Source organism: Thunnus albacares, chromosome 11 (genome assembly GCF_914725855.1).
Source record: "Thunnus albacares chromosome 11, fThuAlb1.1, whole genome shotgun sequence".
Classification (NCBI taxonomy): domain Eukaryota; kingdom Metazoa; phylum Chordata; class Actinopteri; order Scombriformes; family Scombridae; genus Thunnus; species Thunnus albacares.
The window spans coordinates 22748019-22763035 of NC_058116.1; positions in this window are offsets into that span (position 1 = coordinate 22748019).

The following is a 15017-nucleotide window of genomic DNA, read 5'->3' on the forward strand; positions in this document are numbered from 1 at the left end:
AGTGTGAATCAAGACCTGTGTATGTCATCATCTGTCTTCAAAATTTCTCTTTCACTACTGTCAAGCTAAACTTAAAGCCAAAAAAAACATTTAAACAATGCTTCCCTAAAAATAGTGTGCTGTTTGCATCTATGAGGCAACATTTGCCATTTAAAGAGCCATACACCATGAGCCGTACACCTGTCATCGAGAACTGCACCCAAAAGCCTCAAAAAGGCAGGCATTTTTTTTACTACTACCAGAATAATATGCCTGTAATTTAGTTCATGGTAATTCTGCCTTAGGTCTAGGTTGACACATTAAAAATGCAACCCACGTAAAAAGGCATTTGCACAGCCCAGCGGGTCCATAGGAATCAGCAGAGTAGCAATCAATCCCTGCCACAGGGTTCTGTTGAGAAGATGACAAAAAGAGTTACCCTCTGATGTGTTGGACCAAGACAGTTAATGTGCTTTTAGACACTCACTTACAATACAATTACAATTTTTTTGTGTGTTTCTCATTAAGTTGTTTGAAAACTAGGCTCTTCCACATGACACATTGAAAAAAATGCATGTGAGACTAAAAACCAGTAACGATACTATTATGAGTAAGGAAGAGGGTCAAGGGGGTTAATTGCTACCCATTGTGGTTAGTTACTCACAGTTTTCAAAAAATTGAGCCAAAAAAATCACCTGCAGTTCATGATCTCAGTGGCTCTGATATCATTTCACATCAATACTTTAATGTTAGGGATTAGGTAGTTATGTCGTAACATATTTCCTAATGCACCGTCTAGGTTTTGGCATATGTTGTGATTAATGTGCAGACAGAGGTAGTCATTGAAAAATATATCTTTCCATTACTGGATGGGATCATTTCCTTTTATTGAGGGCCAACAGTTGTACTCAAAGTCACATTTTAGCAGCACCTAAGAAGAATAAAGTTGTCACACCTCTTAGCGAGTCCCCTGGGTGTATTGAAAGGAGTGCACTGGTGCCTCGCGGGTGTGGCTGCAGGCTAGCTGGGTCTCAGAGGCTGCTTTGGGCATGAATGTTTCATCCTGGCCTCCCTCTGTGCATCAGCACTAATCACTGCTCCACATCGATACAAACAAGCACCCACACTCTCAGCTTCTTAACAATCTGATATCACTTTGTCTCCAGGACTTCTACAGTGTAATCTTGATGTTCGCTGCATTAAGAATATTAATCTTTTTTGATCTGAAGTGATAGCAGCAAAGCTCTTTTTCAGTTCATCCATAAAAATCCCTTAATACCATTCTCCTATGACAAATCTGAATAAAAACAATATCAAGTATCTGATATTGTCACCATCTTAGTAAAATGTGGTAAATGCTTTTAAATTAATAAATGGATTTGTGACATCTAAACTCCTCTTTAACAAGAGGCAGCTGGAAATCTCCAAGAGCTGGAGGCTTTATTAACATTTTTAGAAGAGTGATGGACAAACGGCATTATCTCTCCATATTACAGTGGAGAGACAAAGTGGACACTTGAAGGGCCACTCAAACTAACAGCATTAAATTGGTGTTTTTCCACATATACTACAATGGAGGGGATGGCATTACTGTATGAGGTCAGCACTTCTCTCTGACTCTCTTTTTTGTGTTTATACATTCAGAGTGTGTCTCAGAATGCGCGCTGTGGAAACTCTTTCCAAAATCATCAAATGGCCTTCCCATCATGCATTGCTACAAAAGAGAGAGGGTAACCTGTGTCACTAGCAGGTGGGAAGGTAGCAACAGTTGCACCTTGGCACAACATCCTTCATCATGTCCTCCGTTTATGCAGCAGTTGGCAAGGTGGGCAGGCCATGTGTTGGCTTTTAAGAGACTCAGTGAACAACAACAGAGATAAGGTTCAAAGCCGTTACCTCAAAACAACATACAGTCGAACTGGCATTAAAATCACCAGGTGCAGGGAAATGATACTAATGTCAGCTATTGTGTGTAGAGATGACATCTTGACTCAGAGGATTAATAATCAAGTTTTAAAAATTACACAATGGTAATTTTACAAATGCCATTACAGGAACTGTGAGAAGAAATTAAATTCTCCTACATGTATGCCTGTGAAATGCAACCCAGGTCATATGCTGCTTCAGCACCATGGACAGCGCTTTTATCAGTAACCAACATATGACAAAAGGTTGAGCTCTGTGCTTTTTGTACTATGTAACGTAATGGTCACAATGGAAACAAAAGAAATAGCCAAGAAGGAAACAAAACAAAATAAAATGAAATAAAATAAAATAAAATAAAATAAAATAAAATAAAATAAAATAAAATAAAGGATCAAATTGGGATTGTGTCAGAGTGTTTTTACTATCCTTTTTTAAACTTGACATTGGCTACATCTACATGCACATAGAAAATCCAATCATAATGTGATTAGAGCAGTAATGTGAGTAAGATGGCGTCCATGTAAACATCAGACTCTGATTATGTTAATGTAATTATACTCCTGGCTGGATTAAGCTTCAAGATATGTGTAGTCCCATTATAGTCCCATTACTGATGGGCATTTAGCCATGTAAATAATCCAAGCATGACTCTTTATCAAAGTTTTCACTACATTTTGTGACACACATACACACACACACACACACACACAATCCAGCTGCTTGAGGATGCATGCCAAAGATGTTCTGCTGGTAAGAGACTTCATTGTGTCATGAAAAAAAAATGTCTTGTGCATTTTTTTGTGACTCTAACAATCATTTACCAATTGTCGTTCCTCTCTATGTGAAAAAATGTACTGTACGTACTATGTTGGAACTACTGTTTAAGTAAAAAGTTGCAATAATTGCACAATAGACACAAGGGTGTACCACTATGGCATCATGACAGAGGGATAGTGTTTGAGGTTGACAACACTGTTACTGATGTAAAGTAATGCAGAGGAGGAGGAATTTTTGTCCATTTATCTGACTATGTTCTGCAGCATAGACACAGAAATATTAAGCGCTAACCTTCTCAATTAGATACTTACTAATGGTTGAATTTGGATTATTACAGTAAGTGCATGCAAATGTAGGCAGTGAGACTGTTGTCCAAAAAGAAGTTGAGGACTGCATTAGCATTTCAGAATTTTCCTGTAAAAGCACTTTGCCTCTAACGAGTTTAATGCATCAACAGCCCAGTTGAGTCAGTCTATGGGTGCCTGAGGCTCTGCTCATGTACACAGATGTTGCAACTTCTGTTCCTTAAATGTCTCAATTCTAAAGCTTAATACAGATTTCTCTCAAAAGTTTGACATATGCACGCATATGCAAGATTTTAGCAAACTTTCTAAACTTTTTGCCATTTTCTATCTCTAATTACATCCACTCACATTATCTAGGCACTTTGTTTGGTTTTCTTTTCTCTTTTTTTGGATAGTTGTTTTATCCATGCCTTCTCCTAAGGTATCTAAACAGATTTACTTGCTATAGTAGTTTCATTACCATCTTGAGGCGTATATGAGTGCAAAATTGGTTGATTTGATGTATTTCTTGTCTAACCTACAAAGGTTATTTGATGTCTCTCTGCACTTTGATTATGGCTAGTGCTATTGTAAGCCCCTGTTTCCAGTGCATTACAAACAGCCCTGTCATATTCTTTGTATGTTGTTTTTTTGTTTGTTTGTTTGTTGATCCATACGAGCACTAAACTAGCTTATCACTGTCAGTTCATCTCATTCAAACAACTTAGAACACCCATATCATCCAATAACTATATAGAACTTCATTTGTCCCAAGTTGTCCAAAAAGGATAGACACATTTATACAAGGCAGTGGGTCAGGTCCTGTACTCTCTATTTACAATGAGAACACTTATTTGGGCCTTTGGACCAAATTCCAATCAAATTATGTCCTAATGTCAATGACTGCCAACTTTTTAATCATGAGTTCCCATTGATAAGTCATGTGTTGGCTTCAATTACATTCTGCTCAACTTAATATGCGTCCTAATTTACTTTAAGTATATCTAAAGAAGATTATTTTGTTTCCAGACAATTCACAATTTAATTAGCTCTGATACTCCACAACAGATTCATCCTAAAAGCCTCTTACGGCAAATATCACATTCTATAAATATTTTTAGATGTATTGTAAGTATAACAAAACGCTTTCACTTAGCTAATGAAAATCCATTTTCAAGTCACATTTCCATACGTCTGCAGTCCCTTTCCTCTGCAATGACTAAGTATTCTCCAAAATGGCTATTTCTGGACCAAATACACACATGAAAGCTAATGGATCATTATTGATAAGAGAAATCATTAAAAAAATGTCTGTTAATAGCAGTTTATTGCAGCTGATATTAGCACTTTCTTTTACTCATTAAAGAGCTTTTGGAATACTTTGTAATGGCCCATTACAGTAGTGATTTACCAAATCTCAGTAATCATTTTGTCCAGCTCTTAAAGGGAGTCCACCAGGCACACTGTCACAGCCAATGTCAGCTACACTCTAAAGCAGGTAAGGGGGCTTTGTTTTCTCAGTTGACAGATAGATTTTAGCCAAGGGTTGTTGTATAGTATAAAAGCTGTTACACAAACCTTTGATCCCTTCAACAGCACAAAAGTAGTCTGTATTTTAAGGTCCAATCATGTGAAAAATGCCTTTTCAGCACTGTCACATAAATTCTTGGGTGCATTGTACTGCTACCTACCACGGTGTGGCAAATACTCAAATATTTAGTGACCTTAGAATTATGAGGTTGTATCTGCATTCTGAGTGGTTTTGAGTTATTGAGCAAAACTTAGACAGAATAGTTCTCTCTACTCTCTTAACCTTAATCCTACAGACTGGGGTACCCACAGACCCCAGAGATGCTTTATTCTATCGTTCCAATTTTTCATGACTTTGTCAATCAATTTGTTCCTAATGACTTAACATCATTGGGTTTTTTTGTTTCTGTTTTAATTAGTGCTTTTTAAAAATACCAATAGCATACAATTCCGCCTATGCAATTTAATAAATGGTTGTCATGGGTCCTAATTTAAAGTATCACACACCAGCTAGCTGACTAGCATGGTAGTTAAAGGTAAAAATCTGCTTTTCACTGAGTTAAAACAAGACAAAAAAAAAAAAAAAACTGACTTTAGCTCAGCTGGTGTTTGTATCAGTGTCATACATAATGATTTTGGTAAAATAATCAATTTGGAGGTTTCAGAACTTAAGATTGAGCAACATTTCATGATATTTTCAGCACCTTTAACCACAGTCACAGAGCAGTGAGGTCACATGGTAAAGATGCAGAACCTAAATGGTCCTCCAGTCTACATTCTGAGCTTCTGACTGGTGCTTTGCAGATGGAACCTTATAGCACCATTTGAGATTGGTCGAAAGCATAAAACAAAATAAACCTGCACAGAATGTTAATAATTTGTCCAAGAACAGTTTTATGTGAACAACTAATTTTGTGTGTCAGATAGAAAAAAATGTCAGATAGAACCTTCTAAGGTCATGATTTCACGAATCCGTGTTTGCAATTTAGAATATATAAAGTGCCTAAAATCTTTCACAGACACTGCAGTTAAAGACATATTCATCATTTTTGAAGCAATCCAGCGATCGAAAGTGTTTATTTGGGTGCCAGTGTCACATCTCCCATGCCATAATGGATCATCGTGTCTTTACTCTGCCTGCTTTTGAACTCTTATATCAACTCCTTCTTGACATTAATTACTGTTGCAAAGTCCCATTTCATGCTAAAATGCATCGTATGCATTTGCTATTTGATTTGACTTAAAAGAAGGTAGATAAACGAAGTAACTAAAAAAATCTTTCACTTGGACCAAGATTGTTTCAATTTCAGGAGCTGTAAAGATGTCAGCATTTAGTCAAAGGTAGCATGGCCTATAACTTTTAAAGTATTTGTAGGATAAGCGATTAAGGTCAAAACCATGTCCTTTCTTTTATGACTTCATTGTAAGGAGGGCGACTATATTAAGGCTATTTATACAGAAAGAGAATCAGAGCTGCATGAACATGTGGTAAATGTCCCGCTTATTGGCCTGAGGGTAAACTGCCTGCTATCAAGAGGCAGTGTAGGGTGATGGGGTTGAGGGAGGGGGGGCAGCACAGCAGGTAGCGAGCTCCCTACTGTTCAGCTGTGTGACCTCTGGAAACCATCCAGCACTGCCTCTGCAAGACACAACATGACCTCACCTTTCACGTCACACAGCCTCAAAAGAAATCCCACAACCACCAGCCACCAGCCAATTAAAAAGTTATGCATAATTTACCATGTCATTTGGCAGCGTAATCAAATTGAATATGATTTGCAGTTAATTCTTGGGAAGTTTCTTCGTGCAAGCAAAGATGGCAGAGAAAAATAAGTCTGTAACCTGATTCTGTCGTCCATTGCTTTAACCCTAAATTTTATCCTTCATTTTTCCTTCGAGAAAAAAACTCAGACATGGCTGGACTCAACCACTTTTGCTGATATGATGAAGACAACCCCCCCAAGAAATATGATGGCAAGTTTTAAATACAGGAAGGTTAATGACAAAGCTGAAAATTCTCCCTCCTCCATTGTGCAAGGCCAGCACAAAAGCAGCATCATGCCTGTAAAATAAAAGTAACCTCAATGGGAAAGCTATCCCTGACTATTAAAAATTGTGGCCTAGGGGTGAAATCACATTACAGAGGCGGCTAGAGATTCTTGTTCTATTCCACTCTATTCTTAGCAAGCTGAAGGCAGGTAAAACACATCTCCTTCATCCTTGGTGTAAAATGACTCCCCCGTTCCTCCAATTAAAAGATAGCAGTAAAATACAGCAGACGTAGAGCTGCGATAGCGTAATTGCCCACTACAGCCAGCATGGGTGCAAGCAAAGCTTGTCCATTTAAGCCTGAAGGGGCACAGCAGACAGGGACATTAGCGGACATCTCTCATGATCCAAATCCTCTCTTTTGCTTAACAGCTACAGTTTAATTGTCACTAGTTCTGCCAATCATTCAGTGCATTCAATATTCTCGTTCCTCTTCGTCCTTGCTGTTCAGATAAATCCATGGAAAGAAAGCCAGACATCTCAATGACTAATGCACCTGTGGCTGTGCACTACTTATTATTTTTTTCTTCACAGAAACACACACACACACAAACACACACACAAAAATCAAATCAAATCTAAAACATATTGTCAGTCATTTTTGACTCTAGCATGTTTTTTTAAATTTCCTTCATTTATTGGCTTATGGCATAGCCACTATACATGTCACCCCAGGATGTCATATATTGTTTTATTTTCTTTCCAGACACGTTAAGCTATTCAGAAATGCCATCATTTTGCATGTGAATAGTACTATACATGCTCTAGGATACTTTTTATGGAAAAAAAACAAAAAATTCTAATTGAAATTTAAATGAATGGATAGAGGCAATTGTCAAGGTCCCAGGGATATATGAACCATGTTGATGGGACATTCTCAGCTTTAATAATGTCAAAAAATGTGTTGATAGTGCCAAATGAACAAAATAGCATGCAAAGCCCCCATTTTCATTTATTTTACACGTGTGATTATTCTGTATCAGCCGCCAAGGCATAAGTGTATTTTATTTCTGACTGATATCAACTTAAAATATCTTTTTTTTTTTTCTTTTACATTATGGTGAATCTGCTCCATGCTGTGTTTGCTTTTTTTAACACTTCCAGTTAACACGCAGACATAGATGTAGCTATAAAAAAGATTCCACTCGGTTACTTTTATTGGAGAAACAAGTGATACAGTAGGTTGTCAAGGGCTAAGCAATACATACTTACACCATTCATCTCTGTGAGGGTAGCCAGCAAATCATAGCTCATATAGCAGCAGTCTCATGCTATCAAAAGTCAATTCGACTGAGTCCAGCTTGGTCTGGTAAAAGCAGTATGTTGTAGACTGTTTGAGTTGATGCCAGGGGCCAGGCGCTGCTTAAAGGAAAATTCCGTTTTATTTAAACTTGATGTATTTCCCATAAACGTGGCCACTGTGGCTTTATGTGTCAGGCTAATTTTGCTCTCTCCAGGTCTGTTATAGAGATTCCAGCGATTCACAAAAAAAAGACGTTTATCGCACAAAACAACGATCATGGGAGCATGCTGCTGAGATTTCTACATCTGTCCAAATAAACATAATTTTTGCATGAATCGCTTAAAAAATTAGAAGAAACTAGCCACCTTTAGCAGCCATTATGGCTAACTGGATGGGGAACTATATACAGTATATAGGGGATTATACATAGTGGGTTATATTCTGTTCTAGGATATCCTATTATTCATCAAAGACAGAATTGCTGGTCTAGTGCAATGAAAAATGGAAAATGCTCAGTGTGTGTTTACTAAATCTATTCCTCTGCAGCATGAGTTGGTAACAACAAGACAGATGGAAAATTGGCAATGGGATGTTAATGTATGCCTACCTGATTTTCTTTCCCACCAGAGCCACAATCTATCACACCACCAGGCTTGCTAATGATCTCTGACAGATTGACAAGGCTTCTCTTCTGAGAATTCTCATAAAAACAGGCACATGTATTGATCAGCCAGGCTCCAAATAGCATCCAGCTGATGCATATTTTATTCATTTGCACAAAACAAAACAGACACAGAACAATCTCATTTCCAAGTACTTACACACACTGAAATTGAAATGTCTCTGATCAGAGATTGCAATAGGTCTGGACAATGAATGCAAAGGAAACACATGACGGAAACGCTCCACAGTACGAGATGTTGTTTCCCTTAAAAGCTTTGCTTTAAAAGTGGAAAAATGCAAAGAAGCAATTGGCTGTTGGACAGCTGTTGGAGTTTAATTATCCTGGAAAATTGAAATTTTCAGCAACAAAACCTCATAAGGAGTGCAAATCTGTGGTCTGACACAACAGGGACAACCACATTTTCAGATGGTAATGGGATACAGATAGTCCCAACTCTAGCAGTAAATATATAGGATTTCCCTTCATACTCGGTACTTCAATACCTGAGCAAAGTCACTTCAAGGTGATACCTGGGAGAATAGGATCTGAGACCTATTGACTTTGTTCATTATTAATTCAGTTTCAAGCTTACAGCAGCGGCAGCATGATTTCAGAGGCAGAGATGAGAAATTGGAACAGCTGGAGGTGTAATACTGTGGCTTTTCTCTCTGGCCCCCCTGTCAATACCACACCAAAAAAGATGGAGGTTGAAGCCCACATGTAGGGTCAAAACAGAGTGCCACTGGAATACATTTTTTTTTCTATGTCCATGACAATAAACTACAAAAGTAGTTTGTGAAAGTTGAAAGTGGCAAGTTGTCACTCAAATAAACAGTGTTTCACTGTAAGACATTATTTACCATTTCTCACAGACCAGAAACGTGTAAGGAAAGCAAATAACTCAATATGGATGATGACAGAAAGAAACATTATCATCATGCAATTAGATATTTTCTTTTTTGGGAGAAGAGATTTTTGTCTCCTGCCAGAATTTTTGGTGCCAAGGCATTATTGAACACTGTAGCAGCAGCTGCCGCAACAAAACTAAATGTTGCATACAAAGCCATAGTTTTAAAATTTGGAAGTGAAGTCTTCCACTGGCAGCATTTATTTCACAATTTATCAGAGAAAACATATCGCCGGGAATTGCAAGACTCACTGCAACCTGTGGCCAAAATGCCCACTGAACAGAAAGCAAACATTAATGCAATTTCAGCCTGCTGTGATAAGAGAGGAGTAGTGTGTAATGACAGCCTTGGACAATCCATCAACAGATCTATAAAATGTTATTACTGGTCCAGATAAAGCAATGTCAATAGAAGGGGACAAATGTGATGCTGTAAGTACGTGTCAGCTTTGTTCCACACCCCTGTTTTAGTGACAGGCCTAACCTTTCACTGCAGCACACCTGGCAACCTAAATCTGCCTACTTTCCCTGGTTACCCTGTTGTTTCTTTTCACCTGCAAGAGACAGTAAATAACTGAGGCTCTTCTACCAAGCTCAGCCTGCAGGAAAATCGATTGCAAATGTGAATGTCATATATGCTTTGAACTTGTAATATAGCTATAGTCTGGTCAGTAGTAAGAAAAGTAGCACAACTGTCAGGATAATTATTCAATGTTCTGTTCAGATGTTCAGCTGGAGAAGCAATCTGTAGTCATCAGTGATGTGAAGATTACAGTCCCTGTTCAAGGATGACATTTTTGACAACTCTGAAGTGACGCTTTTGTCAAAACACATCTCATAAATATTCACTAAATAACTAATCTCTTTTGAAAACCACTCAGCTACAAGGCTTAAAGTCCAACAAAGAAGAATCTCACAGAAAATTGTCATCACAATTATATATAAAAGAAACGGACTGATGTTAAAAAAAACTAAAATCATGTTTTTGTTAATATGCTGAAAATGTCAACAGATTTATCTGGTATGAACTACTTTTAAAAGAGCCAATTATTACTATACTATTAACTCTATTACTGCGTGCAAAGGTTATGTTTTGTTTTTTGCAATATACAGTATTTCTTGGCTTTTCTATATCCCTTTCATTATTATTTTTTTATAAATTAATTAATTGCTATTGCTAATTTTTTGTTTACACTGTATTCTTGATCATCTATAGCACTTATTCCTCTGAAAAGTAAAACTAGAATGTTCAACACAGTATTAATTTTGTCAACGTAGTATGATGAATATCATATTTCATAACAAAAACAAGACTAAAACTTAACAAAAAGAAACCCCTGAAAGCAAACCCTACGATAAATCTAAATGATAATGTGAAAAATGGACAAATAGACAACTTAACTAATTACTATATTAATGTAGTATTATTCTAAAACCTGCATCTACAGAATCATACATTATATGCTCCTGATTGTAAAGGAGGAACATTACCATCTGCTGTCCCAAAACATCAGAAGTTAATGAGACAGCTTGAACAAGCAACATCTTCTTCAGTAACAATGAGTCTTTTCCAGTAATGTTAGCTAACGTTACCAGTATTTGGAAAGAAAAAAGTAAAAGATTTACGAAATATTGTAATTGCATCCACAATCCCTCTGAAAATTAGACAAGAAGCAGCAACAAAACAGCTGAAACAACCTACAAAAGCAGGCAGGCCAGCACTCTGGAATAAGAAGATATGTCAATGTAAGATTATAAAGAGCTGTGGATGTGAATTTAACGTTACTGTTATTGTCAGTCAGTTATTTTTTGTGTTTCTAGGCAATGAATGAGAAGGAATGATTGCAAGATTAATGCAGGCTGTCAACCATTTAAATCTTTCCCTCGATGTCCAATAGACAGTCTGACAACCCGAGCAGTTGCAATAATGCCAAGTGAGCAAGAACAATGAGCAACTATGTATAAATAACCAGAGTTTGGAAATGACAACTGTGTAAGGAGAGTGTGTGTTGTGTAATCAAAAGCACAGTGACATGGACCCTGTGATAATTGATGCTTTGTACTCTAACCTTGTGATAAGGAAGATGAACAAATGTAACCATGGTAACTTTAAACTACAATGATAAATGGTAACTATATAGCACCTCTCTAGTCTTCTGACCACTCAAAGTGCTTTACAATACATGTCAGCATTCACCCATTCAGACGCTAATAGCAGAGGCTGCCATGCAAAGTGCCAACCTGCTCATCAGGATCTAATCTAATGCACATTCACACACACCTAACGCAGCCATTGAGAACAATCTGGGGTTCAGTATCTTGCCCAAGAACACTTCGACATGTGGACTGGAGGAGCCGGGGATCAAACCGTTGATCTTCCGATTAGTGGGCGATCCCGCTCCATCTTCTGAGCCACAGCCGCCCACATAGTGGGCCCAGATAGTGACAGCTGTATCCTCAGAATGCTTAAGGGACATACAAGTTAAAAATGCATGAAAAAAGTGGGACTTAAATTTAACCAACAAAAACTAGACTGAAATGTCTTTACTTTTTGGTGAATAAGCATGGACTAACAATAATCAAATGACTAAAATGTGACTAGCCCCGACATACATTTTCATCAACAAACCAGGCCAAAACAGGTGCCAAATTTAACACTGGTTCAACATTCCATATATCCTATTAAGGGCATGAAAAATGTCAATAATCCAGCAGCAACCTCCAATTGGCACTGATTGAATCAAAGCTAAATTTCATCCTAGCATCACCACCAAAGGGTTGCACGACCTCTGTGCCATCTAGAAAATGGTGTGACATGAGCACAATGTAACCCAAGAGAGGTATTTCATCACTATACGTCTGCAGATTAATGGCTGAAAATGTCACAGGGAATAAGGTCACGCACCAAGAGACCTGGCTATGAAGAGACGTGAGCACTTCCAAGTCTGAGTTGCAGTTCTATGGTCCACTGAGAAGCCAAATGTGCTGCTGTCAAGCCTTGCCTTGCAAACACACAATTGCACACGCACACACACATACACACACACACACTTAACACCAGCATAGTGTGGCCTCTGTGATGAGGGAGGACAGAGACAGGGTAGACTCTTACATGGAACATTAGACATGATTAGAAGCCATTCACTGAAATGCCTCTGTGACTATGATGGCACAGCTTTACAGCCAAAGCACAGGAGATAGTGAGTGCGTTATTCACTGCAACACACAACATGACCTAAAAACTTTTCTGATGACACCATGAGCCATTGTCAAACTCAAACTGACTAGCTTATTTTAATGCAATAGTGGGATTTACCAAATCCAGATGAAAGCAAGCTTCAGTGAGAGTGTACATGAAAAAGCTGCATCCGCCAAATTAAAGTGTTTCATCTATATTTTTCATATGTTAAAGTCCCCCTCCACTCAGAAATGTGTTTTGCTTATTGTTGTTTTACACTGTGCAGACTGATGTATGTGCAGACACTAGAAGGCTGTTTTCACATTTATCTGCTGCAGAATTAATGTTTTTCAGTTTAAGGCATGTGCCTACAACAAGGTGACATCACAACTAGTTTGGAGTTCAACTTGCACAAACGTGATGCGGAAACTTCAAATCTCAGTGCACATACACTGAGATTTGACTTTTCAGTGAAGCAGGAGACATCTTGTGTCCAGCAGTTAAACTTTTGAAATAAACAATATTTATATATTCATAGATTCTAGAATTTTTAATGAGGGAGAAAAGGGAGAGTAAATGTAATTTTAAGGATTTTAACAAGATAATTCAACTGTTTTTGTGGAAAAACCATATCAGACACACAATATTATTCATGCTTGTGTATTTTATGCATCTTAAAACATGTCTGGAGGGGATCTTTAATTAGGCAATGTTTATCAGTTTGTCAGCCCACTCAACACTTTGGTCCAGACAAAAGTATCTGAACAACTACTGGCCAGCATGAAGTGAAATTACTCATAACCACCAATAAATAAGGTATTTTAGAATACCTAACTTCACTAAACATAATGGGCATCACCATCAAGCCAGAATTTTTATTCTTTCACAATAAATATGAAAATCAATTGTACAGAAAACACAAAAATTCTAAAAACGGGAAGATAAAACAAGGAAGATGTCTCCCCTCACGTTCTGCTTTTATTCCTCTTTGGTTGAATATCTGCTATTACCTGCTGTTCTATTTTTTCTCCATCTCTTCCTCTTTCTAACACAGTCAAAATCTTAAACCAGATATCCTTGCACTGGTAATAAGGTAAGCGGCAATGATAATAAAGGAAAAACGAGTTTTCATACAAGACAATACTATAGTATTTGTGATACCTCCTGGAAACAGTATGAATAACCTTACATGGCTCTAACACAAGGATAATATCATACAGGTTCTGCACTTTCTTCACTCACAATGCCCACCTCCACCCCCCACCACCCCATCCCCCCCATATAAATTGCAGCATAGTCTTTTGTGTGTTAGTGTGTGTCTACAACGTGAAAGCAATACAAACTGCCAAGCTAATAAGAAAGTGTGTTTGCAGTGGAGCGAGAGCAGCAATATTCTGTGTTTTATTTGGCACAGTATATGGGCCAAGATACCAAGGCAAGGTCTGAAAAAGGGAAGGAACAATTTCAGTCTAGTGTAAAAGTGTGAAAGTCAGGCTGAACTCTTTCACACTGATTAATAAGCACTTTTCCTCTAAGTCAATGTCGAAGACTCCTCCCCACCTGCCCCTGCCCTTATGGCTTGCCACCTGGGACATCTTACAACAGGCTTCATTGTCAGCTGCTACCAGCTTCCCTCTGAGAAGCACATGATAATGATGGACAGATATAATGAGTGTTTAGAGCTGGGGAATATTCAGTCAATATCAGCAGTTTTTTGACTACTATGACAAGAATTTACTCAATGTCACATCCCTCCTATCACTCTTGACATATTATATTTTCTTTAGAATCGGTTTCATTAGCAGGTAATCTAAAATAAACATTGTTTATATTGACGCATTTTATTAATCACATTATAGATTGCAGCCCGGTGCTTGGAGAAAAATGACTATCCAAGTATACAAGGTAATGTGATAAAGTGGACAGACTGGGATACGGTGGCTGGGAGGAAAATCCCTTTCTTTTCCCAAAGAAAAATAGACACTCCAAGGTATTTGATTTGTACTAATTATGTTGATGTTCTATTTCATCTACATCCATTTATTGAATTGTTGTGAATAGTTGTTGAGGCACAATTTATTTTCCCCAGAGCCAGCGCAATAGCTTTATCAATAGTTCCTCTTTGATTGAATTCCAGCCTCAACAACTTGCAACAAATCAGCATTTGCAGACATCCACCAAGCAACACCATAATCACGTTTGGACTGAGAAAATCAAATTCTCAGTCAATTATCTTGGCCTCAATGGAACTGATAATGGTTGCTCTTAAGCAGTAAATTGGCACAGTTTAAATGTAAACACCATGTTTCACATCAAATGTGTTGGCTCAGTGTATCAGGTTTCCGCTTTCTGGTCCAGGGCCACGTTTTCATTGGTGGGCACTGGTGGGGGAGGGAAACAGGACATGGGTGTTCAGAGGGGTTCTTGGACTCCATTAACATTATCAGTAAATCCCATCATAGTCACAGAGCAGTAAGCCA